Below are 9,618 nucleotides of genomic sequence, written 5' to 3'. Positions count from 1 at the left end.
CAGTTGTGACACTGATGTTTAAGTACTGGCAATATGACAGACATGTGGCAGGTAAGCCCCCGTGTACAGAGGAAGGCTGGAGTCCTGGGCCCTGTTCCACAAAGCGATCTTAGCGCTACGATTGTCGTAAGTCAGTGTTAAAGAATGGGAGTTACGATCAACTTACAGCTAAGATCACTTTGTGGAACGGGGCCCTGGGTGTTTCCTGGACAGCAAAGACTAACAACACAACATACAGTAGACATGGATGGAATGCAATGCTTGTCACATTGTGAGACGGAGGGAATACCATCTTTCAAGGCCTGCTGGTGTTGACATTTCATGGCAAACCAAAACACAAAAATAACGCTTGTGGAATAAATAATGTAACATGATATAATTACGGTTATAATCACTTAAGAAGACAATCACATCAAAAATATAATTTTGTGCCAGAATCTTACCTGAATCCAACAATCTGAACAGTACCCAATGCAAGTTGTTCATGTATAGGAAGCACTTCATTGCAGACACTATGTGTACAGGGTATAATAGATGAAGCACTTCATTCTGATTGGGTTAGATCGCTGACTTTGTGTGCTGGTAAGTGTGTGGCAGTGTGTGTTCGAATCCCGGACAGGACTCAACCCCAAAAAGTATGAGAATCTGTACTTTACAAAGAAATTGTTATCCCAAATATAACATTTGTTACATCTGACCACTTTCTAAATGTCATTGTGTGTTCATAGCTTTCGGCCATGGGAGCCATGCCAATTTACACTTGTCAGAGGGGTACACAAAGTATGTGATCTAGACTACCAGTTTTCAGACTTTCATTTTATGGAAGCCTCAGTGGCTGAGTGGGTAAGATCACTGATTTTGTGTGCTGGCGATTAGGTGCCTCACTCTGGCGGTGTGGGTTCGAATCCCGGACGGGACTCAACCTAAAAAAGTACGAGAATCTGTACTTTACAAAGAAAGTGTAATCCCAAATATAACATTTGTTACACTTCATTCTTTACAATACATGTTGTTGTACAGTGTATATGAAGCACTTCATTGTAGACAATATGAGTTGTACAATGTCTGTGAAGGACTTAGTTGTAGATAATACATGTTGCACAGTGAAAATGAATCACTTCAATTTCCCACAAGCCAACAATGAGTTATAACTTATATAAACAAGTATAACTGATCAAAGAAAAGTGAAGAAAACACAAAGATGGTTTCATTCAACAGCACATAATTGACTTCTCTATTATAAAAAATATATAATTCCTCTCATGGTTACAGAGATATACACTTGTTACAAAAGACACTATGTAACATTTAAAAAATACTACTAAATATTTGAAACAACACAAACACAAACTGTAAGTTCAAGCCGGAGATCTAGGATATTACTGAGAAATCCACTGACCAGTGGTGATTCACATTCACCCAAATAAGTAGTAATAAGATAAGGAATGAGCCCAGATCATCAATAGTCCCGGCAAACCAGGGCGTGGCAGTATGATCCCAGATCATCAATAGTCCCAGCAAACCAGGGAGTGGCAGCATGATCCCAGATCATCAATAGTCCCAGCAAACCAGGGAGTGACAGCATGAGCCTGGATCATCAATAGTCCCAGCAAACCAGGGAGTGACAGCATGATCCCAGATAATCAATAGTCCCAGCAAACCAGGGCGTGGCAGTATGATCCCAGATCATTAATAGTCCCGGCAAACCAGGGAGTGGCAGCATGAGCCTGGATCATCTGTAGTCCCGGCAAACCAGGGAGTGGCAGCATGATCCCAGATCATCAGTAGTCCCGGCAAACCAGGGAGTGGCAGCATGATCCCAGATCATCAGTAGTCCCGGCAAACCTGGGCGTGGCAGCATGAGCCTGGATCATCAGTAGTCCCGGCAAACCTGGGAGTGGCAGCATGAGCCCAGATCATCAGTAGTCCCGGCAAACCTGGGCGTGGCAGCATGAGCCCAGATCATCAATAGTCCCGGCAAACCAGGGAGTGGCAGCATGTTCCCAGATCATCAGTAGTCCCGGCAAACCTGGGCGTGGCAGCATGAGCCCAGATCATCAATAGTCCCGGCAAACCAGGGAGTGGCAGCATGAGCCTGGATCATCAATAGTCCCGGCAAACCAGGGAGTGGCAGCATGATCCCAGATCATCAATAGTCCCAGCAAACCAGGGAGTGGCAGCATGAGCCTGGATCATCAATAGTCCCGGCAAACCAGGGAGTGGCAGCATGAGCCTGGATCATCAATAGTCCCAGCAAACCAGGGAGTGGCAGCATGAGCCTGGATCATCAATAGTCCCAGCAAACCAGGGAGTGGCAGCATGAGCCCAGATCATCAATAGTCCCGGCAAACCTGGGAGTGGCAGCATGAGCCTGGATCATCAATAGTCCCGGCAAACCAGGGAGTGGCAGCATGAGCCTGGATCATCAGTAGTCCCGGCAAACCTGGGAGTGGCAGCATTAGCCCAGATCATCAATAGTCCTGGCAAACCAGGGAGTGGCAGCATGAGCCTGGATCATCAATAGTCCCAGCAAACCAGGGAGTGGCAGCATGATCCCAGATAATCAATAGTCCCAGCAAACCAGGGAGTGGCAGCATGAGCCTGGATCATCAATAGTCCTGGCAAACCTGGGAGTGGCAGCATGAGCCTGGATCATCAATAGTCCCGGCAAACCAGGGAGTGGCAGCATGATCCCAGATAATCAATAGTCCCAGCAAACCAGGGAGTGGCAGCATGATCCCAGATCATCAATAGTCCCGGCAAACCAGGGAGTGGCAGCATGAGCCTGGATCATCAATAGTCCTGGCAAACCTGGGAGTGGCAGCATGATCCCAGATCATCAGTAGTCCCGGCAAACCAGGGAGTGGCAGCATGATCCCAGATAATCAATAGTCCCAGCAAACCTGGGAGTGGCAGCATGAGCTCAGATCATCAATAGTCCCGGCAAACCTGGGAGTGGCAGCATGAGCCTGGATCATCAATAGTCCCGGCAAACCAGGGAGTGGCAGCATGAGCCTGGATCATCAGTAGTCCCGGCAAACCTGGGAGTGGCAGCATAAGCCCAGATCATCAATAGTCCTGGCAAACCAGGGAGTGGCAGCATGAGCCTGGATCATCAATAGTCCCAGCAAACCAGGGAGTGGCAACATGATCCCAGATAATCAATAGTCCCAGCAAACCAGGGAGTGGCAGCATGAGCCCAGATCATCAATAGTCCTGGCAAACCTGGGAGTGGCAGCATGAGCCTGGATCATCAATAGTCCCGGCAAACCAGGGAGTGGCAGCATGATCCCAGATAATCAATAGTCCCAGCAAACCAGGGAGTGGCAGCATGATCCCAGATCATCAATAGTCCCGGCAAACCAGGGAGTGGCAGCATGAGCCTGGATCATCAATAGTCCTGGCAAACCTTGGAGTGGCAGCATGATCCCAGATCATCAGTAGTCCCGGCAAACCAGGGAGTGGCAGCATGATCCCAGATAATCAATAGTCCCAGCAAACCTGGGAGTGGCAGCATGAGCCAAGATCATCAATAGTCCCAGCAAACCTGGGAGTGGCAGCATGAGCCTGGATCATCAATAGTCCTGGCAAACCTGGGAGTGGCAGCATGATCCCAGATCATCAGTAGTCCCGGCAAACCAGGGAATGGCAGCATGAGCCTGGATCATCAATAGTCCCGGCAAACCAGGGAGTGGCAGCATGAGTCTGGATCATCAATAGTCCCGGCAAACCAGGGAGTGGCAGCATGATCCCAGATCATCAATAGTCCCGGCAAACCAGGGAGTGGCAGCTTGAGCCTGGATCATCAATAGTCCCGGCAAACCAGGGAGTGGCAGCATGATCCCAGATCATCAATAGTCCCTGCAAACCAGGGAGTGGCAGCTTGAGCCTGGATCATCAATAGTCCCGGCAAACCAGGGCGTGGCAGTATGATCCCAGATCATCAATAGTCCCTGCAAACCAGGGAGTGGCAGCATGATCCCAGATCATCAATAGTCCCGGCAAACCAGAGAGTGGCAGCATAAGCCCAGATCATCAATAGTCCCAGCAAACCAGGGAGTGGCAGCATGATCCCAGATCATCAATAGTCCCGGCAAACCAGGGAGTGGCAGCATGAGCCTGGATCATCAATAGTCCCGGCAAACCAGGGAGTGGCAGCATGAGTCTGGATCATCAATAGTTCTGGCAAACCAGGGAGTGGCAGCATGATCCTGGATCATCAATAGTCCCGGCAAACCTGGGAGTGGCAGCATGAACCTGGATCATCAATAGTCCCGGCAAACCAGGGAGTGACAGCATGAGCCTGGATCATCAATAGTCCCAGCAAACCAGGGCGTGGCAGTATGATCCCAGATCATTAATAGTCCCGGCAAACCAGGGAGTGGCAGCATGAGCCTGGATCATCAATAGTCCCGGCAAACCAGGGAGTGGCAGCATGATCCCAGATCATCAGTAGTCCCGGCAAACCAGGGAGTGGCAGCATGAGCCTGGATCATCAATAGTCCCGGCAAACCAGGGAGTGGCAGCATGATCCCAGATCATCAATATTCCCAGCAAACCAGGGAGTGGCAGCATGATCCCAGATCATCAATAGTCCCAGCAAACCAGGGAGTGACAGCATGAGCCTGGATCATCAATAGTCCCAGCAAACCAGGGAGTGACAGCATGAGCCTGGATCATCAATAGTCCCAGCAAACCAGGGCGTGGCAGTATGATCCCAGATCATTAATAGTCCCGGCAAACCAGGGAGTGGCAGCATGAGCCTGGATCATCAATAGTCCCGGCAAACCAGGGAGAGGCAGCATGAGCCTGGATCATCAATAGTCCCGGCAAACCAGGGAGTGGCAGCATGAGCCTGGATCATCAATAGTCCCAGCAAACCAGGGAGTGGCAGCATGAGCCTGGATCATCAATTGTCCCAGCAAACCAGGGAGTGGCAGCATGAGCCCAGATCATCAATAGTCCCGGCAAACCTGGGAGTGGCAGCATGAGCCTGGATCATCAATAGTCCCAGCAAACCAGGGAGTGGCAGCATGAGCCTGGATCATCAGTAGTCCCGGCAAACCTGGGAGTGGCAGCATGAGCCCAGATCATCAATAGTCCTGGCAAACCAGGGAGTGGCAGCATGAGCCTGGATCATCAATAGTCCCAGCAAACCAGGGAGTGGCAGCATGATCCCAGATAATCAATAGTCCCAGCAAACCAGGGAGTGGCAGCATGAGCCTGGATCATCAATAGTCCTGGCAAACCTGGGAGTGGCAGCATGAGCCTGGATCATCAATAGTCCCGGCAAACCAGGGAGTGGCAGCATGATCCCAGATAATCAATAGTCCCAGCAAACCAGGGAGTGGGAGCATGATCCCAGATCATCAATAGTCCCGGCAAACCAGGGAGTGGCAGCATGAGCCTGGATCATCAATAGTCCTGGCAAACCTGGGAGTGGCAGCATGATCCCAGATCATCAGTAGTCCCGGCAAACCAGGGAGTGGCAGCATGATCCCAGATAATCAATAGTCCCAGCAAACCTGGGAGTGGCAGCATGAGCCCAGATCATCAATAGTCCCGGCAAACCTGGGAGTGGCAGCATGAGCCTGGATCATCAATAGTCCCGGCAAACCAGGGAGTGGCAGCATGAGCCTGGATCATCAGTAGTCCCGGCAAACCTGGGAGTGGCAGCATAAGCCCAGATCATCAATAGTCCTGGCAAACCTGGGAGTGGCAGCATGAGCCTGGATCATCAATAGTCCCGGCAAACCAGGGAGTGGCAGCATGATCCCAGATAATCAATAGTCCCAGCAAACCTGGGAGTGGCAGCATGAGCCCAGATCATCAATAGTCCCAGCAAACCTGGGAGTGGCAGCATGAGCCTGGATCATCAATAGTCCTGGCAAACCAGGGAGTGGCAGCATGATCCCAGATAATCAATAGTCCCAGCAAACCTGGGAGTGGCAGCATGATCCCAGATCATCAGTAGTCCCGGCAAACCAGGGAATGGCAGCATGAGCCTGGATCATCAATAGTCCCGGCAAACCAGGGAGTGGCAGCATGAGTCTGGATCATCAATAGTCCCGGCAAACCAGGGAGTGGCAGCATGATCCCAGATCATCAATAGTCCCGGCAAACCAGGGAGTGGCAGCTTGAGCCTGGATCATCAATAGTCCCGGCAAACCAGGGAGTGGCAGCATGATCCCAGATCATCAATAGTCCCAGCAAACCAGGGAGTGGCAGCATGAGCCTGGATCATCAATTGTCCCAGCAAACCAGGGAGTGGCAGCATGAGCCCAGATCATCAATAGTCCCGGCAAACCTGGGAGTGGCAGCATGAGCCTGGATCATCAATAGTCCCGGCAAACCAGGGAGTGGCAGCATGAGCCTGGATCATCAGTAGTCCCGGCAAACCTGGGAGTGGCAGCATGAGCCCAGATCATCAATAGTCCTGGCAAACCAGGGAGTGGCAGCATGAGCCTGGATCATCAATAGTCCCGGCAAACCAGGGAGTGGCAGCATGATCCCAGATAATCAATAGTCCCAGCAAACCAGGGAGTGGGAGCATGATCCCAGATCATCAATAGTCCCGGCAAACCAGGGAGTGGCAGCATGAGCCTGGATCATCAATAGTCCTGGCAAACCTGGGAGTGGCAGCATGATCCCAGATCATCAATAGTCCCGGCAAACCAGGGAGTGGCAGCATGAGCCTGGATCATCAATAGTCCCGGCAAACCAGGGAGTGGCAGCATGAGTCTGGATCATCAATAGTTCTGGCAAACCAGGGAGTGGCAGCATGAGCCTGGATCATCAATAGTCCTGGCAAACCTGGGCGTGGCAGCATGAGCCCAGATCATCAATAGTCCCGGCAAACCAAGGAGTGGCAGCATGATCCAAGATCATCAGTAGTCCCGGCAAACCTGGGAGTGGCAGCATGAACCTGGATCATCAATAGTCCCGGCAAACCAGGGAGTTGTAGTGTGAGCAATGGTCCACACCATCGGGGCATGATGACCTACAATGGGCAACCGAACCTGGCCACCTGATACACATATTTGTCAGATCTTTCAACAAGCAAAGCCCATGGGCTGTTTGTTGTCAGGTCGTTAAAACAAAACACAAGTTAAGACTAAGTTTAAGTAGTTCAGTAACAGTGGGAGAACAATTGTCTCAGTCATAGATCACCATTTGTGTCTCAATAACTTGACCAATATCATAGACATTAAGAGAATTGAAAGTAATGATTACGACAGGAGATATTTCTGATGAAAGATGACACCTTTCTGTGTGTAAACCCAAAGTTGGAACGAAGTTACGCAGGATGGTCTGTAACAATACACTGTAGCAATATGATATGTATCTTGATCATAAGGTTGCAATATGATAGATACCTCATTAGAAAGGTCACGATATGATGCATATCTCAATCGTTAGCTGTACAATATACCTCAATCGTAAGGTCATAGTACACTGTGAATCTCAATTGTAAGGTCAAAGTACACTGTGAATCTCAATCGTAAGGTCATTGTACACTGTGAATCTCAATCGTAAGGTCATTGTACACTGTGAATCTCAATCGTAAGGTCATTGTACACTGTGAATCTCAATCGTAAAGTCATAGTACACTGTGAATCTCAATCGTTAGGCCACAATACCATAAATATCTCAATCATAAGGCCACAATACGATGTATATCTCAATCGTAAGATCACAATACAATGCGGATTTCAATCGTAAGGACACAATATGATGTATATCTCAATTGCAAGGCCACAATACAATACATATCCCAATCGTAAGGTCAGGATATGATGTGTATTTCAATTGTAAAGTCAGAATACGAAAACTAGGCTACCCCACCGCCACTTTCTTCAGTGAACTATCACCCATTGCAGCATTTACCAGTACAGTTTTCACAATATAAAATTCTACCTAACTGCACTGATTGCCAGCCATATACACACATAATTTCAAATCTGTAGCATGAACGGTCACAATATTGTCATGAGAATATCATTTGGAGCACGTCTCCCACACACTGTATAACAATATAACACATACTGAACACACAAGTACGTATATTGAAAAAATTCCTCTTAAAATTCAATGCACAAAACGCAAAATATCATTTGTAAAACCCAAGTGGACTACCTATGTGAACTCATGTTCCAGGTAGACTGACCTGTATGAATACATGTTCCAGGTAGACTCACCTGTATGAACACGTTCCAGGTAGACTCACCTGTATGAATACATGTTCCAGGTAGACTCACCTGTATGAACACATTCCAGGTAGACTCACCTGTATGAATACATGTTCCAGGTAGACTCACCTGTATGAATACATGTTCCAGGTAGACTCACCTGTATGAATACATTCCAAGTAGACTCACCTGTATGAACACATGTTCCAGGTAGACTCACCTGTATGAATAAATACATTCCAGGTAGACTCACCTGTATGAACACAGCAACATCATTGAGTATCACAGCCAACAAGTGAACCAGTCGCAGAAATGTGAAATGTGAATAAATATTACTCAATTTTTAGAAGGATAGTTTTATATGCCACGTTACACCTAACTCATATATTTGTGACCCGTGAAGATCCGGGGTACAATAGGTCTTCAGCAACCCATGCTTGCCGTAAAAGGCAACTATGCTTGTCGTAAAAGGTGACTAACTGGATCGGGTGGTCAGACTTGCTGACTTGGTTGATACATGTCATTGATCCCAATTGCGTGGATCGATGCTTTATGATATTAATCACTGGATTGTTTGGTCCAGACTCGATTATTTAAAGACCGCCGTCATATAGCTGGAATATTGCTGAGTGTGGCGTTAACAACAAACAAACCAACTAACCATATATTTGTAAAATAAGAGCCAATAACATTGATATGTAAATAGTACAAAACAACATAATTTTATCTTATCCTGACTCATACTTATTGCTTATCCTTTCTCTTCCAAATATATATATAGTAGTTCAGTTCCAATAACATTGTTAAATATTTTTGTTAATTTTTCAATTGACTTGTTTCTTCACAAATACAATAATTGGACCAGCCTTGTGAACATTGTCATTGAAAACGAATACATAATACACTTGGTCTGTGGTGGCCCAACCAAGCTCCACCTCATCATATGCTGTAAGGAGCTCGGGGGGTGTCCACTGACACAAGGAACGTTTTCCACTAGAGTTACGTCCCTTCAAGGTTTCTACACTAGGGGGCAGTGACTTCAAATTGGATCAATTATGTGGACATACTGGAACATCTGTTACAAAATCACTATATGAACATTATAGTCATCCTGCATCTGACAACATCTGAAGTCTCTACTTCAGGCATATATTAATCTAAGCTTCTTTTCAAATATGTCAATAATCACAGCATGAACATCTGCAGCCATCACTGACCTTGAAGCCTGACCTTGAAGGCTGGTGTGCTGATGTGAGGAGACTGATATTGACTGACACACAATCTGGCGTCTGGCAAGTCAATATGGCTGCCAAATTTGAGCAACTCGAGTTGATGGAGGTAAGAGTGTCCTTAAGTTGTGATAAACACAGACACTGCTCTATATCACTGACGGCTGACTCTGGTGTTCAGATCTAAAGCAGCAATGGTG

Source organism: Haliotis rufescens, unplaced genomic scaffold (assembly GCF_023055435.1).
Source record: "Haliotis rufescens isolate VD_foot unplaced genomic scaffold, xgHalRufe1.0.p SCAF_12, whole genome shotgun sequence".
In the NCBI taxonomy this organism is placed as follows: domain Eukaryota; kingdom Metazoa; phylum Mollusca; class Gastropoda; order Lepetellida; family Haliotidae; genus Haliotis; species Haliotis rufescens.
Note: the sequence above shows the minus strand (reverse complement) of the source record.